At 42.1% G+C, this 27,257-nt stretch overlaps 1 protein-coding gene across 18 annotated transcripts in view; it reads right to left on the bottom strand.

Annotated features, from left to right (window-relative positions):
• Nucleotides 1–21,721, bottom strand: part of LOC147915262 (uncharacterized) — a 68,408-nt gene extending 46,687 nt beyond the window's left edge. For 15 of the 18 annotated variants that reach the window (XR_015554256.1, XR_015554257.1, XR_015554258.1 and 12 more), the window contains exon 1: nucleotides 21,561–21,721. The gene's annotated coding sequence lies outside the window, so the exon portion shown is untranslated. Of the gene's footprint in view, nucleotides 1–1,041; nucleotides 1,132–4,074; nucleotides 4,213–21,560 lie in introns of all 18 variants that reach the window. The other 3 variants (XM_087439036.1, XM_087439037.1, XM_087439038.1) reach the window with 3 other exon arrangements.
• Between the last annotated feature and the right edge of the window lie 5,536 nt (nucleotides 21,722–27,257).

Here is a 27,257-nt window from a genome sequence, read left to right as displayed (position 1 = left end):
CTCATTTCCATTTCTGTACAGTTTACAAACACATAAAAAAGGAAGGATGAATGCAGACATGGACAGGAAAAAGGTCCAGAAAACAACTAAAATAGAAGCATTAGACTCTGTTTATATATGCATATGTATATATATAAAATATTCATGTACATAAGAACAGAATCATGATTTATATATTCAGTATACTTACATATGTGATATAATAAGCAAGCTGTTAAAATCCCACAGAAAGGATATTAATGTATTATTTTTAAATTCCTTTAACTTAGCAAGTATATAAAAGTAGCAAAATAATTTATCTCAGTATCACTAATTACCAAGGACACTTAAGCAACCAAAAACTGAGCAGTCGTTTTAAACATATGCTTATTTAAATGTTTTTCTGGCCCATGACAACTTGTCCCAAACTACATTCCCTGGTCAAAGTAGTTTAGAAATGCTACCAACCACTTCCCTCTTTCGTAGAAGCACAATGGACAGAAAGAGAGCTGTGTGACTTAGGATTTAACCCAGCTGTTTAATCTAGCATTACTTCATTTGACTACTGAACATAGTATTCATTGACTACCTTTTAATTTCTCAGGAAATTTATCATAATAAACAATAAAAATAAGAAGTTTGGAAAATGCTGGCTTAGGGTTTTAGTTAGCACCAAGTAGACTTAAGAATTTTTTAATGCTGTATATAAATATTTATTTTTATTTTGTTCTTGATTTTTGAAATTTCCTTTGGGAGACCATCTTATTATCCAGAGAAGTTATGTCAGTATATATTATAATTCAAGTTTGTCGATTTCATTTCCATTCATCATGTTCTAGTGCCATAAAAATGTACACTCATGTACTAAGCTTTATCATTTATCACACAGTAGTAATATTTTATATTTCCCCGAGAGGAACTGAAAGTATTCTGCAAGCATTTTGTAACTCATTTTCATAACACTACTGTGACACAGGTGGAGATTAATTGTTCCATTTTGCAGATGTAGAAAAGGCATCTCAGAGAGACTGAGTCACAAGCAAAGTTGGAAATAAAACTCACTTATTGAGCCTTCAGAATATAATCTTTCATCCAGATGGCAATGTTCCTCTATGAATTAAAAGTATAGTTCTCTCTGTGTGTGGCCATCTCCTTGGGAAAAAATAAAATAAAGAACAAGTGAAAGTACTATAGATGGAATCTTGTCCATAATAGAAATGTTTGATCAAGTATCTCTCCCGCAAGGATTCTGAACAAGAAGCTAAGGAACAATTCCCTCCAGGCGGGAGGAGAGAGCACTTGGAGACATAATTCTAATGGTGAGCCAAAGAGCTCAGAATAAATCATTAACTCATGGCCATCTACTTCCTTTTCAAGAGCTACACCATGGTTTGCAAAGTCCTTTGCCCTATGCCACAAAGTAAAATACAAAACAGTCAAATCAGTTGAAATAATTTTAAATCTCTTAAAATAATTGAATCTTCTGCATCCATTGAATATGCTTAAAAGAATTAATGATTATTAAATCAGTTATTGTTATTCTCACTTTCAAATGGTTTGGAGGCTATCATTTAAGGAAAAGCTTCCTAATAGCTTTCCCAGTTCCTTACATCCTCCTACACACACACCCATAATTACCTTCCAGTCCCTGCCAGGACATTGAAAAAATCAAAAACAGAAACTGTTGGGTTTTTTTCTTTTGTAACATTTTAATTTTTTTTCTCTTTATTTATTTTTTTCCCCCAAAGCCCCAGTAGATAGTTGTATGTCATAGATGCACATCCTTCTAGTTGCTGTATGTGGGACACGACCTCAGCATGGCCAGAGAAGCGGTACGTCGGTGCGCGCCTGGGATCCGAACCCGGGCCGCCAGCAGCCAAGCACGCGCACTTAACCACCAAGCCACGGGGCCGGCCCTATAACATTTTAATTTTTAACATTTAACCTTGCCTTCTGGTGCATTTTGCCCAGCAGAATACTTATTTGGACAAAGTCATTTGTGTCTCCACTCTTAACGTAATAACAACTTGGCTCGCTATCTCTGAAGCTCTCCATCTCCACACCTAACCACTGAGTCCTCATCTCTAAGCTTAGGCTAATTCTTGGCCAATTCTGTTACTATTCAAAGGGAATTTAAGGGTTCATAGACTGAGGTTTGATGCTAGGTTTAATGCTCAGTTCCTCCATCACTGGTGCTCTTCTGCCTTTTGAGGCCTCCTGGCAACTAAAGTTTAGTTCCAGAATCTCAGGCCAAGGCTGGACTCAGCTTTTGGCTGCTCTGCCCTCCCAGACGCCACCCACTGTCTTCATGATTTCCCTGTATTTCCATCACCTGTCACCCACCGCTCCTGTCCCTGTGCTCTGCCAGATCAGCCAGACCATATTCTGTCCCTGGCCACCAGGCATGCTCCTCAAAGACCTGGCCACCCTGAATGCCATGCCTATTCTCCAGTACCTTCCTCAGCCACCTTGACAGTCCATCAAAGTACTAAGTTCCAGGGACTTGAGTACAAGCATCCAGAATGTTCAACTGTTCCAAAGACACTGAGAATCTGAAAGTTTTACTAGCCAGACAGTACATACCCACAGTGCCAAGTGCAGAGAAGATGCTCAATATATACATATTGAAAGAATGACTGAGTGCTCGTTACTACACACTCATACCTCCCACCCCAACCTCTGCCCCCTCGCTGTGAAATTCACCGCCAGGCGCCAAAGAAGAGAAGATGAATCATCAGATTGTGGTGTGGTGGCTCACAGCACAGACTTTGGATTCAGATTGCCTTGGTTCCATCCCATGTCCACCACTTACTAGCTATATAATCTTTGAAAGGTTACTTGGCCTTCCTAACCCCAGTGTTCACATCAGTAAAACACGGGAGATAATTGCTTACCTCAGTAGGTTTTTGTAAGGACTAAATGAGTTGGTCCACGTATGACACTGAGCAAGCACCTAGGCTAGAGCTGACACTAGATAGATGTTAACTATTATTAGCATTAAGCCCTTTCCCATCAGTCACACCCACAAAGGGGGCTAAGAAATAAAACAACAACTAGTGCCTGAGAATGTCAAAATAGACAGATTGTGCCTGTTGTATTTTTTCCCTAACTTTCACTTTTATTCCTCACTTTCATCATGTTTGCTAATGGCAGTAGCCTGTGACACCAGGACAAGCAGCAAGTCAACACCGCAGCATTTCTTAGTCTTCAAACGCACCTGGGCTAACTTCAGGAGCCACTCGAGTTCTCTTCAACGTGCTGCTGAAAGGTGAGAGGTATGTTTCTGCTTGCGGAACTATTAAAAATCCAAGATTACTTTCGCCCTTGAATACTCTTGAAGAACCCTTGCCCCAAGCTGGCCAGGCTTTCAAGTCTTTATTCACTGGCTAGCTGGACTTTGTACCATGCTGGGTATTATCCTGCTGGGTCCCAGCTTCTAAGGCTCGAGTTCTCAGTGTCCCAGAACAAGCTGGATTTATAGTCTTGACCTCTTTCAGAGAGAGAACGCCACCTTTTTCAGGGTCCTCTAATGCCAACTTCACCTTGGCTATTCCTCACAATCAGAAAAATCCTCTAGAGGGATGCAGAAATATATAACACTGTGCAGAGTATTTCCAAAGAATAGCAAAAGTCATCCAGCCAAAGGACTGCCCCCAAAATGTGGGCTCTGACCCACTAGTGAGAAGTGAAATTTAGTTGATCTCAAGAGGCTTGTTTTTAGTAAAAGAGAACAAAGGAATGGGATGAAATGGAACAGAACAGAATAGAATAGAATAGGACAATATCAGAATATGTCCCATGTCACAAAGGTCAAGCCCTATGCCATGTTTTAATTACACATATATGTATCTGTGTACCAGATCATAATGTAAAAATGTAATGCTTATTATGAATCAAGATGAAACATTTTTTAAAATCCCATGTCTAATGGGATGACTGAATCAGTATTGATCCACTCTTCTACCCATATCAATAACATTTCAGTCTAGGGGGTTGAACATTGGAAAAATATCGTGAATATGCAGTAAAATTTAGCTGCATGTCCAAAAGTTATTAAAACAAATTTAGGGAAAATTAATTCAAGACTAAGCTTACATCAAACAGCTGGAAACGTAAGTAGTAGGCAGAGAAAGTGAGCCTGATATCAGGCTGCAGGGGCTCAAATCTTGGTCCCTCATTGGCTGTGTAGTCATGGGTCAATTACTTAGCCTCTCCAAGCCTAAGGTTCCTCATCTGTGAAATGGGGATAAAAGCAGAGTTACTAGAAAAATTAAATGAATCATTATAACAAATTATTATAAATGGATTATACAGCACTTAGCACGATGCCTGGTACAAAGTAAGCTCTATTAGCTATTACTATGTTTGCCATTGAAACTGGTAGTTATTATTGTTGTTTATTACACGCAAAAATAGACTATGGTCTAAATAAGTTTATCTCAGAAGACAACACCCAGCATGCCATAAAGATCAAATAGCTATTTTCCCTCATTAAGCCACCAGCCTACTAAAACCCCTGGTGACTCAAACACCGAATCTGCCTGAACAATCAAGAGACGGCTAGAGCTCCATCTCTAGCCAGAGCCTCCCAGACAGAGGGTGCAGGATGGGGACGTGGGGTTAGTACCATGATATTTTGTTCTGTGTAGTAATGGCCAGTGTGGGTTCAAAAGTAAACACAAATACTATGTCTAAGTGGTCATGTGTGAAGAAAAGTTTGCCTTTTAATCATTTTTTCATAAAATACCAAAAGGAATTCCAAAGACTTTTCAATTAATTATTTCATAGCCTTAAAATTTGACCTGGAGCTAGTTTGTGTTTTTCTTTAAAAAAAAAAGAAAGTTATTTCTCTTACCTGTCTGCTTCAACACCTTCAGGACTTTCTCCCTGGCTCAGCAAGAGGGTGAAGGATGGTGGGGAGTAGGCAGGGGGGTGGCAGGGCAGGTGGCAGAGCTGGGATGCAGGAAACGTAACAGTGCCTATACACTCATAAGAAGAGCGTTTTCCTGCTCTAGTTTCTGCAGTCTATTCCCACTGTGCTCCACTTCACAGCAGCAAGGGAAAAATTATGCAGAACCTTCCTGCTGCTTTAGAGTGGACTGAACGTGGAAGTCTTTTGTAAAGAGGAGGTTTCTCCAAGCCCGAGACTGCTCGAGCAGTCTATAAATGAAATTAGGGTGACCTAGACATGGGCATTTTTAAAACTCCATCCTCCTACTGGGCTATCTTCATTCTAGCATGCAGTCCTACTGGTCCTCAGGTCCTCTCAGAGGCAGGGCCCCTAAGAGCCAGCTAATCACATTCCTCAGGCTGACTTTCAGCTGAAGGTTAGTTTAACTGTGTGAGAAAAGGAATTTCTTAGCATAATGAACACAGAGATGATTCTGTTTCTAATTCAGACACCAGAATATAGAAATAAGCAGACGTGTGAAAAAGAAACTATGTGCCCAGTGCTATGGAAGTTACTTTGTATACATTATCTCATCTAATCTCCATCCTATGAAATGTGTATGTTTATCTCCATTTTACAGATGATAAAACTGAGGCTAAAAACAGGTAAGTAATTTGTTTGAGCCCACATAGCTAGCAAAGAGTGTGGCCAACTTTGGGAAATGAACCAAAGAGCTCCTCTGTTACCCACAACGCACCCCCCCAACAGTAAACACCCTAGTCTTCACATTCACTTTCACAAATCATCTCACAAAGCTGAGAGCAGAGGGGAAGGTGTGAGAGGTAGGTGAGCTGAGCAGAGAGAAAGGGAAGGCTAGTGATGATTTCCAAACTTCCCCCCATTCACAAACACCCCAAAGATCAGTGTCTATGGTGACGTCAATAGAGGTGGGATTGTCATCCTAGCTCTGGAAAAATGTGTCCAAGAGTAGTCTAGCTCCAGGCAAAGGGAGGGCAACAGAGGGTAGAGCCAGACTTCTCTTGCAGTAGGGTGACACAGGAGACAGCCTAGGCATTCTTAGCAGACCCGAAGCCTCACTCGATTTTAAAGAAATAGCACTCGTAAATGACAGATCACATTTTAAACATAATTTGTCAGTGTTTCAATAAACATCTCCTCCACAAGAAACAACAGGATGAAGATAACATAATATCCAGTTAGCTTTTCTAGTGCCAAATAATAGTATCCTTATGTTCTAGCCATGTTTGAGCTAGAAACAAGGCAATGAAAGTTTAATGAAAAAAAACCTTGAAACCCATATGAAACTTCCTAATTGAAAAATGAATCCTCCATATTCCCAAAGGAACACACAGGATGCAGACTATGGTTATTGTTTTAAGAAGCAGACAATCCATATTAATATGTTGTCTTACGAATCCTTTTTTCAGTTAAACATTTGCCATAAGTCAAGGAAATGTTTATGTAACTCAGGATCATTCGAAATCAAAATGCATGTACAATCCAATCTGAGATCATTTTTACAGCCCTGCTCCTATCAGATGCTCAGACAGATGATGAAATTTCACACAAAGCCTCTATTCTTAATGAAAATCCGTCTCTCCTTCATTCCTCACCTCTGGCTGATCATGACAAAAAGAAGCTTTTCCCTAAAGCAAGTGGGTTGAGTAGGAATGTGGAAAGAGAGACATAATGTGTATTCAACCCTCTGCCTGCTGCCAGCTCTTGGGATTTAACTGGCTTTGAAATATGTATAAGCTAGAGTGACTGCTGTATTATTCATCAAAGATCTATCAGACCTTTAAAATCAATTACACATAGTGACCACGGGACATTTTAAATTAACCATAATAATAACAAAATGTATAAAAAATAGGTCTTTTTTTTAAAATGCTCTCTAAGAAAAGAAAAAAACAGAGAACGGTTGTTTAAAGTTAATATCTGGGGCTCTAAATAAAAATTGTAGCAAGGTTCTCCACTCCCCAACATTGGTTTTTAAATTAATAATTCATTCTGCAAGGGTCCTTTCCTCATCTGGGGGCCCTGAGAAGCAGGGTTTACCTATAAAGAATCAACATGTTCATTCAGGAGATAAACATTGCAACAAACCTCTGAAAAAGTCATTGTGGCCCAAAAAGTTTAATTATCTTTAAAAAAAAGGAAAGGAACAGAAAACACTCTCCCATTCCTTTCCAGTCCCAGCTTTTGGTTTTTGTTTGTTAAATGGAAGAGAACTTGGCAGGCATCCAATGTGACTTTCCAATTGTACAGATCATAGAGCTGTGATTGCATAGATCTAAGTGTACAGATCTGAGCCCCAGCAACGCTGTGATTTAGCCAAGGTCACAGCCAGACAATCATATTCATTTCTTTATTCAACAAATATGTATTGTGTCCCTACTATGTGCTAAGCATTGTCTTAAACACCAGGTATAGTGAGAAACTAAACAGTCCCGGCCACTGCCCTTCAGGGACTCTGGCTACGAGGACCACGAGGGTGTGTACCTCCTCTGGTGGTCTGCTCCTGGCCCTGGGACCAGGCCCAGGCCAGTGGGAGGTTTGCACCTGCTAGAGGCAAAAGGTAAAAAATACAGAGTGTAGGTTTCCATGAAGCTGGACATACTCAACTCTAAAAGATGTCCTTTATCCCAAGACTCTCTTCCTTCTTTTGTTCTGTTTAATTTCCTTCCTTTTATGAAATGATGGTGACAAAAGATAGTAGGGACTTTCTTATGTCCTCATTTGGAAAACTGATTTTTCTTTTTAAAATGTACTGATTTATGGGGCCAGCCCAGTGGCACAAGTGGCTAAGTGCGCGGTTCAGATCCTGGGCACGCACCGACACACCGCTTGGTAAGGCATGCTGTGGCGGCATCCCATATAAACTGGAGGAAGATGGGCACGGATGTTAGCCCAAGGCCAGTATTCCTCAGCAAAAAGAGGAGGATTGGTAGATGTTAGCACAGGGCTGATCTTCCTCACAAAAAAATAAAATGTACTGATTTACGAAATCCAAGTCCAGGATGCTCTCCTTTACACCACAACACCCTCTCACAGGATTAGCAGATGAAGAGGTCTAAGAACATTACAAAAGTAAAGGCAGGAAGCCCCCAACTGGGGTCAGTTGAAGTGGGCTGGGTTTAGCAGCTATTTCTTCCTATATCTGGAACTCCAGCTTGAAAAAGCATGTTAATGAAGTGAATAAAGTGTGTCTCCTGGCTCTGTGACTAACTGTTATTGAGGCTGGAGAGTTGGGCTGCCAAGACTGAGCCAAAAAACTCTTCCTTTATGAGATGAATTAATTAGTTAATATTTGTGGAGTGCTTGAAAGTGGTAAAGGGTTATGTTCATGCCACATACCATCAAGATTAAGGAAATGTGATTAGAACCGAGGGGGATGTGTATCTGCAGAGAAAGCATTTCAAGAAATCTCTAAGGGTTATGTCATTAACCTAAACATCAATGAGCAAGCCTTTTGTAATTTCCTGGGTATATTGCCTCCTGAGCAAGAGATCAAGAGCTCTCGGAGTAGCTTCTCTCCCTCTCCTCTGGACCCAGGAACAGCAGCGGCCTTGTTCCTATTGTTGGATTTTCCAACTCAGCTTTTCCAAGTTCTGGGCCCTTCTGCCAGAGCAAAGGAGAAGGCAGGAGAAGTGAAGGGCCTGTACAGTGAGGAGTGAGGCACAGCTCTTTCTCATTCTCTGTTGCCAAAAACTGTCACTCGACTCTGCTATCCTTCCCGTGGGAAATGCCTGTACCCAAAATTTGTGTCTTATGAAATTCCTAGAATCATAACAATAGCAACCATTTATTGAGTGTTTACCAAGCATCAGGCCTCGCACTAAGTACTTTCCACACATCATGTTAGTCCATTCCCACAGCAACCTTACAAATAGGTGGCATCATCCTCGATTTCTAGTCCAAGAAATGGAGACCTAAAGAGTCAGTAACTTGCCAGAGGTCACAGAGCGCAGGGCTTGAACCAGCTCCAAAGCCCTGCTTTTAACCACGACATTGTTCTGCCTTCTGCAAAGCCCAAAAGCCTGAGGAAAGCAGGCAGGTTTCCTTTCCAGGTGAAAACGAAATCCATCACAGTGGATGCTGTGATATAGCTGAGGTGCTCCTTTCCAGGGCTGCCAGGAGTGAAGTCTGTTGAGAGCTCACAGCTTTGTCCCTCAGCCAAAGCAGGGGCTGCAGCCAGCACCCAGTGACCGGCTGATGATGTAAAGGGCTGGTCCTTTTACCTCAACTTTGAAAAGCTATCCCAGCTTCAGAGCGTACCATGGGATCAGCTGAGGCCTCTGTTTCAACTGCATCCCAGTTCATCTTCCCCTTTGCCAAGTCCTGCTTTGTGCAGTTCCTTGTAAGCTTGTTCCTAAGACCACGCCCCAATAACCACCTGTACACAAATCCATCTCAAATCCTGCTTCCCAGGGAAGCTGAAACACAACATCTACCATAACCTACTATCACAACAAACTCTATTCTCAAGATTTCTCTGTAGCAAGGAACTTGTTTTACCTGATAGTCTATAATTAAAAGTTCCAAATGCCCCCACCTGGCCTGTAATGTTGAAGCATGATATGCTATAAGAAACCTCCTGTCCCTCTTATTGATTACTGATATTCTGTTATTGATATTTAGGCCATGAAAAGACTTGAGGAAAACATCCTTGCTCTGAATGTGGAAGCTGCTGGATGGAGGACTAAACCGTGGGGAGAGGAGGAATTTAAGCCCAGGAGGAGATGCAGGATTTGGGGAAATACAGGACATTTTGTGGAAAAAGACCTCAATTGGTACTATCACCTTGATGATCACCCCTTATCCTTTTTATCAACAGATCATTTAATCACAAAATGGACACACTAGAACTCTAGTAGCCACTAGCCAGCCACATATGTCTATTTAAAATTAACTAAATTCAAAAAGTTAAACATTCCGTTCCTCAGTCACACTAGCCATGTTTCAAATGATCAGTAGCCACGTGTGGTTAGTGGCTACCATATTGGACAGCACAGAATGTGAACATTTCCATCATTGCCAAAATGTTCTACTGGGTAGCATTGGTATAAAATGAAAAACTTTTTTCCCTATATAGACACTTAAGATTACTGCTTTTAAACTAATCACTAATAAATGGTCTCCATACTCCTGTGGAACAAGAAGAGTCTCTTTGATGATAATTCACTTGCAATTCCTCTTCACCACTGAGTTACTGAGACCAGAGCCACCAGCCCATTAATATAACTCAACCCACAACTCAGGCTCAGTGCAAATGGATAGCCTACCTGTCTGAACAGACAGGCCCCCAGTTATATCTGTGAGAGATGTTGTTAAGAAGGAAGTGAGGTCAGTTTTCTGATATGCATGGCCCTGAGAAAGAGTTCATGAATTGTGTGGAGAGGATAACGCAGTAGAACTACTGTTTTCACATTACAGACAATGGTTGTCCGGAGGTGGCAGCCTATGGAACACTGTGCAGAAAAAAGTTAACGTAGTCGGGGCTGGCCCCGTGGCTTAGCGGTTAAGCGCCCGTGCTCCGCTACTGGCGGCCCGGGTTCGGATCCCAGGCGCACACCAACGCACAGCTTCTCCGGCCATGCTGAGGCCGCGTCCCACATACAGCAACTAGAAGGATATGCAACTATGACATACAACTATCTACTGGGGCTTTGGGGAAAAAAAGGAGGAGGATCGGCAATAGATGTTAGCTCAGAGCCAGTCTTCCTCAGCAAAAAGAGGAGGATTAGCATGGATGTTAGCTCAGGGCTGGTCTTCCTCACAAAAAAAAAATTTTTTAAAGTTAACATGGCAGGCCTGATGTTAACCTTTGAAAGACCTGCTTGCAATGTCGGCCCTCGGCTGGTGTCTAGGAACTTGGATTTCGGGAAGGTTCCCACCATTCCTAGAACTGATAAGAATGGCTTTTTAAGCCTAAATTGTTTGCACAAACAAAATAGCTTATGCTGAACATCTGCTTTCGTTCTGAAGTCTGCAATTTTGGTATGTGACAAGCAGAGGCTGCCTATACGACCCAGTAAAACCCTGGGTGCTGAGTCTCTAATGAGCTTCCCTGTTTGGCATTTTCACACGTGTTGTCACAACTCTTTACTAAAGAAATTAAGACGCATCCTGTGTGACTCTGCAGAAGACCCTCGGAAGCTTGCCCCTGGTTTCCCCAGGACCCTGCCCCATGTGCCTTTTCTCTTCACTGATTTGGCTTTGTATCCTTCACTATGATAAATCATCACCCTAAGTACAGCTATACCGAGTCCTGCGCATCCTCCTTGCAAATCATTGAACCTGGGGGTCTTTGTGACCTCAACACAATATTCTCTCTCATAGACAAGTCTCCTAGGCAACTCCATCTGAGTGAGATAGAGGACTACTGATTCCTCCCCAGAACTCAAGGGAAGGGGCCCAGACGCACCCTACTACCCATGCATGGTTTTCCTAGAAGATCATTTGTTCTTCTTCAGATTAGTAAGTCAATACCAACACGGTGACCGCTATCACTTACGTGCATACGAACAGGCACTATATCAAGTTCTTTATATATCCCCCCTGAGGTTCATCACTGGGATGATGGCCAGACATTTCTGTCTGTTGTTCCTTTCCTTCACTCTTAAGAAATATCTTAAGACAGGACAAGGCACACAGAAATCATCCAAAGTTTTCACACACAAAAGTGAATGAAAAATCATCAAATTGATCAGTGGGAGTGAGTAATTATTTGGGTTTACCTACTTAAGGTGTCGTAGACTAGAGACAAGTTCAAACAACCTCCAGGGCAGCAGTGGCTCATCCAGGCCTCTCTACGGGATCCAGCCCTTTTCCTTTTGGAGGAAGGAGAAATAGTCCTCTCCTGTACTGGGGAATTCTGTCTGACAACCTGGAATGGGAATTCTCAATATTCTTTTTTTTTGTGAGGAAGATCAGCCCTGAGCTAACATCCATGCTAGTCCTCCTCTTTTTGCTGAGGAAGACTGGCTCTGAGCTAACATCTATTGCCAATCCTCCTCCTTTTTCTTTTTTTTCCCCAAAGCCCCAGTAGATAGCTGTATGTCCTAGTTGCACATCCTTCTAGTTGCTGTATGTGGGACACGGCCTCAGCATGGCCGGAGAAGCCGTGCGTCGGTGCGCGCCCGGGATCCGAACCCAGGCCCCCAGCAGCAGAGCGTGCGCACTTAACCGCTAAGCTGCGGGGCGGCCCCTCAATATTCTTTAGAAAGCATCCCCAAAGCTAGATGTAAGGATAAAAGGAACCCCAGGCTCATTTTTAAGAACCAATAATTCTGTTCCTTTGAAGAGAGATGACTTTGACATTAGACAAATATGTCGCTGATTTAGCCACATGCCTATTATTACACTTCAGATGCAAGCTCCTGTCAAGACCTAACTTCACACACAAAAGTCGTTCTGATGTGACACTATCAATAACACAGAAAACTTTATCAACTTCCAACTCCCGATATCTCATTATAAAATAAAAAATTCTTTCTGAATGAGAGAATAATAATGGCCACCATTTATTGGGTGTTAATTAAATCACTTATGTATATTATCTCGTTTAATTCTTACAATAACCCAGTGCGACTGGTATTATTATCCCCATTTAATAAACACGGAACAGAGCCAAAGAAATAAAACCTGTCCAAGGATACAAAGCAAGTAAGCAGAGGAGACAGGGCTGAAACCGAGGTCAGCTGACTCCAGAGCCAACATTCTCAGCCACTAGTCTAGAAATTGCTCAGTCACCTGGACCTTGAAGGGAAATTTAAAGAGGCCGCAAACTACGCTTCAGCTCTTTCTTCAAAGAACTCTGGGCTGCTTTGGAGGATATACCAGATTTTCCTGGTGTATAACCTACTCCCAGGAATAAAGTAGCCTGTTGGAGAAAGGATGCTAATGCTCTGTGTTGCTGGGGTGCCACTTGGTAGTAAACTGCTGCTTTTAAATACAAAATAACCCTGAAAGGACTCTTCCAGCTTTTCAAACTATGGAATTAACAATGTAAGTGCTCACATGCAAAGAGAGCCACACATTTTTAAATGAGCATTTATAGAAATGTAAAGAGAAACAGGAGCGATCCTAGAAAAGTGAAGACCTGTCACCTTCCCCTACCTCCTCAACAGGCAAATCACCCTTTGGACTGTCTGGAATCCAATCACCTGAGGCCAAGGACACCACCAACATAGCTACTGGTGACAGAGCAGTCCTCAGAGAAATGGGTTCATTGTGGGTGGAGCAGATTTCAACAAGGTGCCTGTGATATGCCAGATTCTAAGAAGGCCCCAAGATTCCTGCCTCCTGATGTAAACACCTTCTAAGTATTTCTGTGAAAGGATTTTACAGATGTTATTAAATTCCCTAAGAGTTGACTGTCAACTAGGGAGATTATCCTTGGTGGGCCTGACCTAATCCGGTGAGCCGTTTTTAAAAATCAGAGAGAATCAAAGCTGCAGCAGACACTTCCCACTGGCTTTGAAGAAGTAAACTGCTGTGTTGTGGAGAGCACTATGTGGCAGGGAAGAGGGGGCAGTCTCTTGGAGTCCTCAGCTTTACAACCCCCAGAAACTGAATTCTGCCCCCAGTCAGTGAGCTTAGAATAGGACTCTGAGCCTCCAGATGAAAACACAGCCTGGACTACACCCTGATTACAGCCTCGTGAGGTCCTGAGCAGAGGACCAGCTAAGCTGTGCCTGGACTCCTAACCCAAGGAAACTGCGAGATAATCAATGCATGTTGTTTTAAGCCACTAAGCTTGGGGCAATTTGTTACAAAGCAACAGGAAACTAATACAGGGCCCATCTCAGAAGCACACAAAACTGGATGCAGGGGGCTACAGCCCAGGTTTACAAGCATCCAGGGGTGAAGATGTAGGAAACAGAAAAGATCTCTGAGTTCCCAGCTCTGAAAATATCCTTGTTCACCCCTAGTAGAAGCAGAGGAGCCAGGCAGAGAACCAAAGTGAACGGGGACACGTGTACATACACACACACACACACACACACACACACACACATCGGAACCACCCCTTAAGTGTTTGTGGAAGCAGTTGACTGCATTGCTTTACTTGTCCAGTGACATGCCTGCCTAATTAGCCTGACTAACTGAAGGGGCTTTCTCTTCCCCCTCAGAGCCGCACGACAGCCCTGGCAGAAGCCGGGGACCCAGGCCCAGCATCAACCATTTTGCACAGCCATCGGCACTTGGGAAGCAGGGCAAGGCAGTGTGTGATTTGCTGCTCATGGCCTACGGTGACAAAATGTTTCTAGTTTCTCAAGTCTACTGTTTATCTGATAATTCCTAGGGTGAGACCTAAAGTCCAAATTCTTTCCGGCCTCCAAAGCATTCTTACGATAATTTGTGTGTGTGTGTGTGAGGAAGATCAGCCCTGAGCTAACATGTGCCAATCCTTCTCTTTTTTTTGCTGAGGAAGATTGGCCCTGGGCTAACATCCGTGCCCATCTTCCTCCACTTTATATGGGACGCCGCCACAGCATGGCTTGACAAGCGGTGCGTCGGTGTGCGCCTGGGGTTCCCAAGTGGCGAACCCCAGGCCGCCTGCCACAGCGGACCACGCGCACTTAACCACTTGCGCCACCGGGCCGGCCTCCTTACGATAATTTTTAAAAACGGGCTCTGAGCTTTACTATTTTTTTCCCTCTGAATTCATAAAGCCCTCCACTTATTTTACGGATTTATCCTCACAACAACTCTATTCTCATTCCTGAATTATAGATAGGGAAATAACCCAGGACTATAGCTAGAATTATCCAGAGCCATAAAGCAAATTCCAGATGGGTTGGAGTATCCCAAACACTCTCTCCTCTAAGCAGTTACATAATTCTTGAGTGTGTGTGTGTGTGTGTGTGTGTGTGTGTGTGTGTTTACGTATATACATATTTTACTTGCTATTTCTTCAGGGGTCATTTCCATAGTCTGGGTGGTTATCTCAGTAGCCTCTTGTTCCCAGCCCAATCTCCCGAGTTCAGGATGTACCCAGCACAGTTTGCGCTAATTACTGGAGAAGAGCATAAAGGTGTCATTTGATGAAGCAGCAATTCATACACGGTAAAATAGGTTTTTAAATTTAAAATAAGGATGCCTTAGAGTTAGACAGGGGCAGAATATGTAAATATTAGAGTTGCACTCAAACCTAGAATATATGTTTACATACATCCACAGATGTATTTTAAAGACATCCACACGTTTACATGTTCAACATCATCAGTAAAATCGCTGAAGTGAGTCTGTGCTCGTAGTTTAAGCTCAACAGATACTTGGTAACTGAGGAGTTTGTGATTTTATAGACTTGAAAGTAACACAGTTATCAAACAGACTCCCTAAATTCCAGGAGCTGAGAAGACTAATTATTACGTATACAAATAACACTGTCATCATCTATGCATAAAGGAAAATGTCATCCATTTGTTAAGAATTTACTAGGGAAACTCATATATGAGGAGCACCTCCTATGTGTCTGAAACTAGATTAAGTGCTTTGCATAAATCATTCCACTTATTCCCAATAAGAAGTCTTCAAGGTAAATACCGCTACTGCCATTTTGCAAATGAGGAAACTGAGATTCAGAGGGGTTAAGTAACTTGCCCAAGGGCACATGGCTACTAAGTGCCTCTTGAATAAAGCACACAGATACAGAAAGGCCCAAACCAACGAAAATCCCACTGGAAGGAGCTTCCCTATTATTTTGTTATAGTAAAATTGCATTTCATGATTCTGGCAAAAGGCATGTTTGCACCCTACTAGACCTGAAGATAAAATAGAACTGACACCCAATTTTACTTGACTATGTAATCAAGTAAATCAAATTACATATTTACAGCCTGGTAGGGGCTATTCTTTTCCTCTGCCCCAATCTTTTTTGGGGGTAGTTTTATTTACATGGAATTTCTTTATGTGAAAAGTATAATATTTGGGTGTTAAAGGGATGTAAGAATTACAGAGAAGCCACTATTTGATGGAAGAAGTAAAGTAGTAATAGGAGAAGTTGTAATAAGCATAATTGTTATCATTATTTAATGTACTATTGTAAGCACTTTATATAAAGTAACTTATTTAATCCTCATAACAATCCTATGAGGATACTATGATCATCTCCATTTTATGGGTGAAGAAACTAAGGCACAAAGAATCACAGAACTTGCCCAAGGTCACACTGAGCAAATGGAAGAACCAACATTCAAACTCCAGAGTCTGGGCGCTGAACTACTAAGAATTAGGGGGAATTAAGGTCCTCCTGGCTTTTATTCTCACCCCCACCCCTCCACAGCACAAGGACTCTTAACCCTTTCCTCTGTTAAGGGACGACATGATTAAAGAAGGGATACCGGTTTTGAATAGGATTCTATGTTATAGGAGACGCAGTCTAATGTATTTTGTTGCTCAGGGAAAACTGTCCTACCCCCGCCCCACTGCAGCTTCCCTCCAGGCAGTCCCCTCCCTTTTCCATCCCAGTCAAATGGATCTGTCCTCTCTCTGAGTTACAGCAGCAAAGTAGACTGATGACGCAAATCATGCCGCTCACAGCCAACGCATGTGCATTTTAACAGAGACCTTCGAATACTGCTTGAACCTAATGGGACAACTGTAATTACAGAATTGCAGGCACCATGGCAGGTTTGGGGAGCTGCCTTAAGAACAGAGGGTCTGTGGAGGAATTCATCCAATTAAGGGCATCCTGAATGATACTGAGTTGTGTGCACTATGTAATATATGGATGCAAATATATGGTATTATAAAGTAACACCAATGAATTTTTAGGCTTAAATAAAAGTAAACTAACCTTAAAATGTACACTGAAGATTCAGAATTAGATGGGCAGATCCAATTCATGACTATAAAAAGTAGGAGAAGTTATAATCTTCTCTAGAAACTTTTGAAATTAGGATAATGTCTTATTAATATAGGAAAGTTTAGGTGTAGACATTTCACGTGTTCCTCCCTGGCCCTGACACTCTAAGATATACATTTGGTTCATACCTTAAGAATACCCAGGCAAACAAAGATCAGTCTAGACATTCTCATGTAAAGGAAGCACATGGAGAGGATCAGTTCCAAGGATGATGGCAGAATCACCAACGCTAGGATTAGGACACACCCACCCGTGCTGAGGCTGGTTTTCCCGCTCCTCTTGTGATTGAGCTGTGAATTTGAACTGTGTAGGCTACTGCTACAGACACTTCAGGAAGGGGCATTGGGCTGGATATTGGGAGACTTGGGATCTAATTGCATCTCTGCTATTAGCTAGCTTTGTAAATTTGGGCACATCATATATCATCTCTGGCCCTTACTTCCCTTTTCTGGTAAATGAGAGAATCTCTGTGATCTCTACCGGCTTGAAAATTCCATGATTCAGAACAAACCATTGCTGCAGGCAACAACGTGAATTAAACTCACAAACTCAATGTTGAGCGAAGGAAAATGGACACAAATGAGCTTATTCTGTGTGGTTCTATTTATATATATTAAAAAAACAGACAACCTATCTTGCTAGAAGTCAGATAGTGTTACCTTTGCAAGAAGGTAGTGGCAGAAGGCCTCTGGTGGTGGTAATTTCTTTATCTTGGTACTGGCTAAATGAGTGTGAATATTTGGTGACAATTCACTGAATTCTCCAATTATGATTTGCACACTTTTCTGTATGTACGTTATGCTTCATTAAAAAGTTGTTTTTTAAAAAATGTTCAGCAGTTCCAATCCATGGTGCAATTCTCAAATTCATGAGTAACTGCAAACTCTCTCTTGTGCTCTGTGCTGCATCTTTGTGGGGAGAGAGAGGGAAGGGAGGGACGTTGGTGAATGCTTGTTCAGTATGTCCTATGCAACAGGCACTTGCTCTATAAGTTACATCTCTGCCTTGAGCAGTCCTGGCTGCTATCACAAAGTACCATAGACCGAATGACTTATAAACTACAGAAATTTATTTCTCACAGTTTTAGAGGCTGGAAGTCCAAGATCAGGATACCAGCGTGGTCAGGTTCTCGTGAGCCCTCTTTCGGCTTGCAGACTGCTGACTTCTTGTTATAACCTCACAAGGCAGAAAAAGGGTGAGAGAGCTCTCTGGGGTCCCTTTTATAAGGGCACTAATCCATTCAAGAGGGTTCCACCCTCATGAATGACCTAATTACCTCCCAAAGGCCTCACCTCCTAAATCATCACCTTGGTTAGGATTTCAACATATGAATCTGGGGGGACACAAACGCACAGTCCGTTACACATACTTCATCTCTATTCTTACAACAAGGCTGTGGGGTAGCGATTCCCATCCACGTTTACCGACGAGAAAGCTAAGGCTCCGAGAGTGTAAGAGCCGTGCCTAAGCTCATGCAGCAAGCAACGGAGCCCAGGTCTGTCTGCCCCGGGCTGTAACGTTCTTTCCATTACGTCTTGCTGCAAATCACTGCAGCTTAGGGTTTATAAAAAACCCTTAGTCCTGAGGCCTTACACACAAAAATAGTTTGGGAAAGCTAGAAAATTACTTCCCGAAAGTTCGAAATCCTCTTCAAGGTTAAACATTTGCAGCAGTTCCTGGAAGTTACTCATTTAGTAGGAGGTAAATAGAGGCACTTGGCCCATCTTGGATCATCACACCATGTGTGTTTGAAAATAAAATCTCTCCTTATGAACCGCTCCCTCTCAAAGATTTAAAATAATTCTCAGCGTCTGAAAGATTCTCTTCAATCATAAGAGAGTGCATTAGCCGCTGCCTTAAACACACACGCAGGACTCACAAACCCTGACCTTGCTCCTTCCAGGAAACCCATTTAAACGGCAAAGAAAGAAACCATCAATGAAATGAAAAGGCAACCTACAGAATGGGAGAAAATATTTGCAAACTATCTATCTGATAAGGGGTTAACATCCAAAATATATAAGGAACTCATACAACTCCATAGCAAAAAAACAAACAATCTGATTTAAAATGGGCAGAGGACCTGAACAGACATTTTCCAAAGAAGACATACAGATGGACAACAGGCACATGAAAAGATGCTCAACACCACTAATCATCAGAGAAATGCAAATCAAAACCACAATAAGATATCACCTCACACCTGTCAGGATGGCTATTATCAAAAAGACAAAAGATAACAAGTGTTGGTGAGGATGTGGAGAAATCAGAACCCTTGTGCACTGATGGTAGGGTACAGCCATTATGGAAAACAGTATGGGGGATCCTCAAAAAATTAAAAATAGAACTACTATGTAATCCAGCAACTTCACTTCTGGGTATATAGCCAAAGGATATGAAAACAAGATTCCAAAAAGATATCTGCACTATATGGATTTGCAGCATTATTCACAATAGCCAAGATATGGAAACTACCTAAGTGTCCACTGACTGATGGATAAAGAAGGTGTGGTATATATATACAATGGAATATTACTCAGTCACGAGAAAAAAAGAAATCCTGCTATTTGCATCAACATGGATGCAACTTGAGGGCATTATGCTAAGTGACATAAGCCAAACAGAGAAAGACAAATACTGTATGATCTCATTTATACTATGTGGAATCCAAAAAAACTGAACTCATGGAAACAGAGTAGAATGGTGGTTGCCAGGGGCTGGGATGGGGGAAACGGGGAGATGCTGGTCAAAGGGTACAAACTTCCAGTTACAAGGTAATAAGTTCCGGGGATCTGAGGTACAGCGTGGTGACTATAGTTTAAAACACTGTATTATATATTTGAAAGTTGCTAAGGGAGTAGATCTTAAATGTTCTCACCACAAAAATAAATGGTAATTACATAAGGCAATGGATGTGTTAACTGATCCTATTGTGGTAATCATTTCGTAACATATATGTGTATCAAACCATCACATTGTACACTTTAAACTTACACAACGTTATGTCAATTATTTCTCAATAAAGCTGGAAAATAAATAAATAAATAAGACCACTGCCACCTGTAGTCAGAAAAAGTTAAAGACACACACACACACAGAGTCATTTGATTGCTTCTGATAATATATTAACATTTATATTATATAAACATATATATATATATTCATATATAAACATCTGTTTAATTCATGTGCTTTCTCTACCAGGAAAACAAAGTATTAAGTGGATTTAGACCCCTTCAGACAATTCACTTTGAAACAAAATGAAAATTTTAGTGCCCTCTTCTCTCCCTTTTTCCTACCCTCTCTCCCTTCATCTCACTGAAGTTGTCCTGGTCCCTCCCAGAAGACTGCACTCAGGACCTTCCCGGGCCTGCCCTCCTCTCACCAAGAGGACCAACATTCCTCTCTTCCTCTCACCAAACTCGCAGCGTGGCTGACTTCAGTGAGGTAACAGAAAGAAAGCAATAGGACTAAAAGCATTCATTCTAAGATTAGTTTTCCAAGGTAGTCATATTTTAAAAGTAGAGCTTGGGCCGGCCCCGTGGCTTGGTGGTTGAGTGAGCGCGCTCCACTGCTGGCGACCCGGGTTCGGATCCCGGGCTCCCACCGACGCGCTGCTTCTCCGGCCATGCTGAGGCCGCGTCCCACATACAGCAACTAGAAGGATGTGCAGCTATGACACGCAACTATCTACTGGGCTTTGGGGGGAAAAAATAAATAAATAAAATCTTTAAAAAAAAAAAAAAGTAGAGCTTACTTATCCACATAAATTTCTAGTAGATGAAATACAGATTTCAGCCTGTGTGCCCAAGGAAATTAAAGAATTCCGGTACTGTGGGAAAAAGAGGGATGTTATTATCACTTCTTGAAGAAGGTGGCTACTGCCCATGATGCCAGGAGCTTCACTGTTTGACTCCTCATAGCACCTAGAAGATGCTTTAAGGATGGTGGCCGTGAGTCACCCTCCTTGATCCCTGAGTGGTTTGATCATCATGCCTTTTTTCCCTATTTCTAAATTGACAAGATCCCAATAAATTACAAGTATGTATTTATGCAGACAGTATTTCAAATGTCATACCAAAATAACGTCCAGAAACTGATGTTCAAATAAATGGTGAAAGAATTCTAACTTAGCTGGAATATATGGCCGTGATCTCTAAATGACAGCCTATCATTCACAGTCTTCCCGGCTCCACATACTCATTCTCTTTAAGACCACTTCTTGCTTTCCATTTCCATTGCCTCATATATATACATACAACCACAAAGTAAAAACAAAGCAGGAGCTAGGTTTACGGTCATTAGAACATTGGTGGTCTGGTACCACTGTTAATAGAGGTCCAAAACTTGATGATTGAATCTCTGGCACAGTGTGGGATTACAATACCCAACCAACTTTTATTAAGCATCTACTAAGTGGAGAGCATTGAGACCCACCCTCAGAATTACTGCCATGTCCCAGTTCCTTCATCCCTAGAGAGAGATGCTGGCATTCACCTAAATGCCTTTAATCAGGCTGCCATTATACATCTTCCCTTAGACCGCAGCATCACACAGTCTAGTCATGGAACAAATAGGAGAGTCAACCTAGGTCTATCTGTTTAAAACACGACTCCAGAGAGACATAAGATAAGTGATAAGCAGGATTTGGTATTCGCAAAGAAGAGCCATTTTTAAGAGGAATGCTTCTAAATTCCATAACTAACATTTTTTAAGCAAGTGGAAATGGAGTAGTGGTGTTGGAAAACAAGAGCATATTATGAATCAAGAAACATTTTCTAACCAGATACTCACCTCCATCCTCTCCAGAAAACTCCTAGACTTCTCCCCCTCTGAGCCTTGTTGACTTCAAACAAATAGACAGCCAGTTATTTCTCCAACAAAATTGGGTGTATTCAGGATCAGCAAAGAATTGCAACTCAAGGTCTGCAACCATGGCGAGCCACCTGCAAGTCCAGAGCAGCAAGGGGAGGAGAAACCCTTCTATAGAGGGGAAGGGGAAGTTGGAAGGGCTATTGTAAACAAAGAGTCCATTGGAGGAGACTGGGAGTTCAAAGTGTAGTGGCTTTTCATTGGCTGAGTTGTGACAGACTCTCATTGGCTGAGCTTCTTGCCGGTCAAGAAGAGGAAGCCTTTCTTCTTCCTGTTGGGCTCTACAATCGTCTAGGGCATGAGAGCTCCCCCTTTTGGCCTCTGACTCCATTTTAATGAGGTTTCTGTTTATTAATTTCCACAGCCTGAATTTCCAATTTACTGCCTTGTGTTAATCATTTGCAAAAATGCAGATCCAGTCATTCTTTATTTAATTTTTAATAATATCTAGAGTGCCTAGTAAAGTACCTGGCAAGGATCTATTGAGTAGGCATTCAATAAATATCTGTTGCATGAATGAATGAACTGTTGAGATCTATGACTCATATTTTAGTCAGCAAAAATACAAATGGTATTTTTAATTAATTCAGCAACATATGGTATTGATTCTAAATGTGTTTCATTAAGCTATAAGCAAGCACTGAGATACTGACACTACAAAGGTAACTCTGCTACCGGAATATAATTATAGTAATGCCTTACTAGACTTATTTGTTAAATACAGATATTAATATACTTTAAACAGCCCTTCATTAAGTCGTGCAGAAATTTTAAAATGCTTAAGCTACCAGATTTCTCTTTCCTCAGTAGCCGTAGGATGTACCTCCCTTAAGCCCAGGCAAGAGGGGCCTCATCCTGGATCCCCTCTCTGGCACTTGTCCAGCTGCATCCTCCGCTCCTGCCAATGGGGGAGTCTGTAGGACCAAAGGGATATGCACACCCAGAGCCCACGCCCCCTCTTCTAGAACACACTCTGAGTATCTAGGACCCCAGAGTTCCCAGGTCAAACAACCCCAAGCCTCCTTCCAGAACCTGTGCAACACCACTTCCCAGGGTCCCTCCTTCAGAGGCTGGACCACACCTAGAGTCCTCGCCCCTCAGCCTGGCAGGGGGACGGGGGTACACAGTAGGTAGGGGTGCCCACATGAGTGCATGCAGGATAGCGCCAGGGATGGGGAGAGACAGAGCTGGCCTCAGGCTAGGGACTAAGGCTTGCTTGCCCTGTGTCACCATATTTCAGCACAGACCACCAAGGAGGCCAAGAATTCTAAATTCAAAGTTGCCTTCCAAAATTACCGGAAAAATCTGCATCAGGATGTTGGTTAACTTTAGAGGGTGAAATTGTGGGTGATTTTTTTCTATCTGTTCTTTACTTTTCTGTGTCAGTTTTCATGTTGGTAAAATGGACATAATAATAGGACATCCCTCATCAAATGGCTTATAAAGACTAAATGAGATAATGCATGTAAAGTCTGAAGCACCCGACATAAGATAAATGTTCAATAAAATAATTGTAACTATAATTATTATTACACACGTATACTAATTGTGTAACCAGGAACACAGACAATAAAACCTATTTTAAAATCCTGTTTTTAAAACAAAGCAGCCTTCCAGGTTGCCATGAAAGTGTATGCAGTTACAGTTCAGTAGCTTGATGTATAACTTTCAGAATTTAGACATATGGTTTGTGGACCTCTATTTATACTCCTGCCCCTAGCTTTGCAAATGTTAGGAGTGCTTTCTTCAAACTCTTCTTGAACTTCAAATATCCAAATATACTGAATATGCTGAACTAAGTACCACAAGTGAGACCCTGCCCACTTAAACCTTTGAGATTTTTTATGTTCTCAAACTTACCAACAGAGGCGCTTGGTCCAGATGAGTAGGCTCTCTTGAGGCAGCCCGGGAACAGGAACCAAGTCCATGTCTGGTGGTAACGATATTCACAAATAATAATAAAGTTTACTGAGTGTTTAGCATCTGCCAGGTACAGCTCCAAGTAATTTGCATACAGTATTCCATTCTATCCTCAAAACTCTAAGGTTTTTTATATTATTGTAAATATTGTATTTTTTATATTATTTTATTTTACAGATGCAGAAACTATGGTGTAGAGAAGTTCAATAACTTGTCCAAGTTTCCACAGCCAGAACGGACAATATCCTGGATGCCAGCTTGGCTCAGCAGCCGGCAGAGCGCCTGCTCCCTGCCACTGACTCCACTGCCTCCAGCAGCATGACCCTCTCTCGGTCTCTGCCTCTTCTTTTCCTGCGGCCCTCTCATTCTCACTTTTCCCCAGTCCCACCCAGGCCTCAGGCCTCAGGCCTCCAACCTCAGGTTTCTAGTTATAATTGCTTATTGTGTTGAACATAGAGATTACTTTGAGGGACTGATGACTGTCAACACACACACAGGCAAGGAAAGACACCCTAGAGTTAGGGGGTACCTGGGAATCAGGCAGGCTATGCCCCGTGATGGGATGGGGGAACTGGAGCTGAGTCACGGAGATTGCAAAGGGAGTGGTGGTAAGTTGGAGCATGGGGCATGTATGGTGCACCGGGTGCCAGGAGTGTACTGTGAGGGAGTGTCTGCTGTGTCTGCTGCACCTTGAAAAGGAAGGGACAGAAAAGGACAGAACCAAGAGGGGGTGCAGACACGAGCTTCAGTGCTGAAGTGGAAAAGCGCATCTACACTGAAGGAGTGTCTCTGGAGTAGAAAGCACAGTCTGGGTCAGACAGAACAAATAAGTGAAATTCACTCTTCTTCATTAAATTCCAAACCAAATCCACTCATTTGTTTGTTTAGTTAAATCAAATCTATATTTAAAAAAATAGAACCTAACCTTTGTGTTTTTGAAATACAGAGATCACGGATGGGGTAAAGTTATAAATTTCCTCAAAACTGGTATGTGTTTGGGTTACAGTCCGTGAGCCCAAGAGAGAGGCAAAATGTTCCCAGAAGCATTTCACCAGATGAAATAGTTTGGGAAGGAGCAGGGTAACAAGAGGAGAGCCTCTTTTCTCTCCATCTCCCTTTCTCTCTTTTCTTTCATCTTCAAATGCACTAACTGAATATGCTTACTTTTGGGGAACACATTGAGGTGCAATCATGACATCTGCCCTCTATAGACAGAAAGAGATGAAAATGATATTTCATTTTAAGTCTATATTTCAGTTCAACCTCACCCTCCTTCCCATACAAAAGCATCTAGGGCACTCAGAAACTCTTACTTGCTCTTGTTTCTGTTACCATGACAACAGGCATCTGCTCTGAATGGACAGGAAGAGTAGGGAAACAAATATGTTTCGACCTACTTGAAAAATACTTTCTTGTTGATGGCATAATGCTTCCAGTGTTACTGGCTCCCAAGCGTATTAGGCAGTTAAAGGAAGTATCTTCAGGAACCTGATTCTCTCCAGGATCTAAGCTATGTGGCTAATGGACAACACATTCAATCCAATTCTACCTGGTGGAAGGCAGCAGGTGGGGCTCACAGGGAGCCCTCTGTCACCTCTCAACAGCAGCCAGGACACATAAGGCCTTGGCTCTGCATGGGCTCAGACATGTGCACAGCCTACCTTAGGCATGGCCACAATCAAGGCTTGTTGGAAACATAGCCAAGAACCCTTTGTAGAGTCTGAATCCCCGGTACAACTCAAAGAGAAAATAACAAAGCCCCTCTCCCAGCCACCCTCACAGCAGTTGTATTTTGCACCTGATCCTATTCAACATTTTTGAGTCCTGTTGTATGCTAGACCCTCTGTATAATTATTAGATCTAGTCATCTCAACATTTTTTGAAGTAGGGGCAATTATCCCCACTTTTCCCTAGGAAAATCAATGCTCGAAGAGGTTTAATATCGGGTCCAGGTTCACACAGTCATCAAGGAAAATCTAATCTTCAAATTCACTTAGGTAAAAAAAGGAGCCCGTCCTTGTGGTCCACCACAGTGCAGGAAGTGGAGGGAATGCTGAACAGCCCACTCATTGATTCACGACACACTAGTCATCGGTGAACCAACAGCTTGGTCCTTGCTCCCATGTAGCTTACACACTGAGGCATTCAGACCATAGACAAGCGAAAATGTATATAATTACAAGTCTTGATAAATGTTGTTAAGGAAACAGTGCCCTAAGAAAGAATTGTGTCCTCATCCTTATGAAAAATTCTGCCCTCTGGAACTCTCTCTCTTGCAAAGCAAAGGCAGAGCCTTAATCCACAGGCCTGAGATAATGTGCTCGAGAACATCTTTGCACAGTGACCAAGAACATGAACCAGCTCTCAGTTCACCATTTAAGGCCCAGTTCTGCTACAACCTAATTGTGCGCCCTAGGACGAGTGATTTAAAATTCTATGGGCCTCACCAAATGCAGAAATATGTGTAAAGCATGTAGTCGAACCAGCACATAACATAAATATGAGTTTTCTCAATCACGTTACTATTGTCATTATTTCCCTCCCACCCACACCCAAAAGTCCTCCCAGACGTGGCCTGTGATGGCAATGGGAAATGGTGGCCTCTAAAGATTATGGAACTAAAGCCATGTCAGCTCAACTGGATAAAAACGTCTACCTCTTCCGCCCACGCTGACCCAGCTCCTTTCTCTCATGTGTTACCTATGGGCTGACTCAGCAAACACTATCAATGACCCACTCGCATGTCCTCGAATCCCTTCACCACTTTCATACTCACTGGCTCCCAGTGCACGTTCACTGCCAACTGCAAACACCTGTCTCTTTTCTGGCAGCCTGCCCTCCAGCTTCCTGAACCCGAATTTCTGCCCCGGGGACAGCCTTAACCCATGCATGACTGACAGGTGCAGAGGATAAAACCTTGCTTCTCTGCAACCTAAAGGAGACAACTTGAGTGAGTGCTCCCCTTTGCAGGACTTTGCTTCATACTACACCCTTGCTTGGCCTCTTCCCCTTCCAAGTCACACTTTCCAACCCCCTACCAGGGGACACTTCCTAATAAATAAATCGCTTTCACGAGAATCCTCTTCTCAGTATCTGCTTCTGGGGAACCAACATAAGACAGGCTAGTGTTAACCGGCCCAAGTACTTGCTTTAAAAGCGTGGTTAGAAGTACAACACTTGGGTGAGAAATGTTTCAGTCTTAGCAAGGCTTGACACACAAGCTTTAGTATTCTCTGAGAATTCAAGAGAGTAGCAATAGGCATCTTGTCCTTCAGTATGAAAGATGGAGGACTATTAGAGTTGAGAAGTGTAAACACAGTGATGCATTTTGGAACAAGATGCACCTTCTGGGCAGCAATCACTCCTGAGTTAGAGTAATCAGACTTTTCATTGTTGCTTGTTCCCAAATGAAATGTTTCCTAAACAAAATTCAGAATGTGCCAGAATAAGCAAGGCTTTCTTAGGTGCTCAAAATTACAAAAAAATTGTAACCTTTTAAATGAAATACAATTAAGTAGGAGTGGAATACTCATCATTTGAATGTTTAATGAAATTCTATCTGAGAGAATCTCTCTATCCTTAGAGCTTAATTGTTTGCAGATACAACCTGTAGACATGCAACAATGGTGTCCACTATTTCAGGGTGACTTTCAATGAGAATAAAATGTACTTGGGTTTTTATTTAGGAATAAAAAATAA

This window comes from Ceratotherium simum, chromosome 14, assembly GCF_057802395.1.
Source record: "Ceratotherium simum simum isolate JZ-2026a chromosome 14, ASM5780239v1, whole genome shotgun sequence".
Lineage (NCBI taxonomy): Eukaryota > Metazoa > Chordata > Mammalia > Perissodactyla > Rhinocerotidae > Ceratotherium > Ceratotherium simum.
This window is presented reverse-complemented; position numbering and strand designations above follow the sequence as displayed.